Source organism: Capricornis sumatraensis, chromosome 9 (genome assembly GCF_032405125.1).
Source record: "Capricornis sumatraensis isolate serow.1 chromosome 9, serow.2, whole genome shotgun sequence".
Taxonomy (NCBI): Eukaryota; Metazoa; Chordata; class Mammalia; order Artiodactyla; family Bovidae; genus Capricornis; species Capricornis sumatraensis.
The window spans coordinates 93,987,632-93,989,043 of record NC_091077.1 but is presented as its reverse complement, the minus strand read 5'-3'; the positions used below and the strand labels follow the sequence as shown (position 1 = coordinate 93,989,043).

At 44.8% G+C, this 1,412-nt stretch overlaps 1 pseudogene; it reads left to right on the top strand.

Annotated features, from left to right (window-relative positions):
- LOC138086351 (mitochondrial import inner membrane translocase subunit Tim17-A pseudogene) lies at window positions 1-554 on the top strand (annotated as a pseudogene).
- Window positions 555-1,412: the final 858 nt, after the last annotated feature.

Below are 1,412 nucleotides of genomic sequence, written 5' to 3'. Positions count from 1 at the left end.
ATGGAAGAGCATGGGCGTGAGCCCTGACCCTGGGACTTTGAGGATGACTGTGGTGGAGCCTTTACAGTAGGTGCCATGGGTGGTGGTAACCTTTCAAGCGTTCAAAGGTTTTTGCAGTTTTCTGGTGGGAGTTAACCTCAGACCATGAGGAAGTTTGACTGCTCTTAAAACCAGAGCTTCTCAGTTGGGAGCTAGCTTTGCAGGTTGGGAGGTCTGTTCTCCATGACTGACTGCAGTATGGTTCAAGTCAGAGGGAAAGAAGGTCCCTGGAACTCCACCCCAAGTAGTGCCTTTAAGGAGCCGTTCTGGCAGCAGGAAACGGCCCGGTGACTGTGGTCGGGTCCATGTTGATGGGTGGCATTCTCTGAGCTCTAGCTGAATGAGCTGCTATCTTGTTGATAAGAGTTGCTTCAGCACAATTTCCAAATGGTCTTCTGTTTGCTGCAGATCCCTCCCAGTTGCCTTCAGCCCAGTCACCATCCTCATCTTTGGGAGACTATCAACAATTCCAACAGAACTTTCCCAGAAGACATTTAGCACCGTTTTCTATTTAAAGGAACATGGGTACTTCCCAGGCGGTGCTAGTGGTAAAGAACCTGCCTGCCAATGCAGGAGACATAAGAGACACGGGTTTGGCCTTTGGGTTGGGAAAATCCCCTGGAAGAGGAAATGGTAACTCACTCCAGTATTCTTGCCTGGAGAATCCCATGGACAGAGGAGCCTGGTGGACTAAGGGGTCACACAGAGTCAGACACCACTGAAGTGACTTAGCATGCATGCATAGGGGGAGGTCTTAAAAGATAATAAATTCATTTATTCTCACTTGGATTGCATTTGTGATCAAAATAAATGTTTAAAGTGTTTATAAAAGGAAATACAACAAATCCTTAGGAATGAAGGACTAAAAGCCAAACAGCAATGAAGCATGACCATCATTTCCAGGAGGACTTATCTGCCTGGTTTTGTTCTGTTAGTCAGACAGTAAAATTAAAAAAAAAAAAAGTCTGGAAATTGCCTTTTAAAAAAAAAAAAAATGAAGAGGTTTGGAGGAGACAGAAGACCCTTCAGGCATCTCTCTGGTGACTCTGTGGCTGTGACTGCCTGAAGTAAGATATTGTCAGTATAAGGGGTTTGTGCAATGATACCAAGAAGTACATTTAAATGATAAACATTTTTGTAACAAAACTGGAAGTCTTATATGAGAACATGTGTAGGTTTGTGGGTTTTTCCAGGCCTTACTTATATCTCTAGAAAGATGGTTGTACAACTTGAGCCGGGATCAGAATCACCTGAGCCTTTTAGAACAGTGACACTCCTCCCAGTGTGGGTCCTGACTCAGTCAGTTGAGGGCAGGCATGGGACTGGAGAAATTACCTTTTGAACAAGTTCCAGGTGTTGCTGATGGTCTAGAA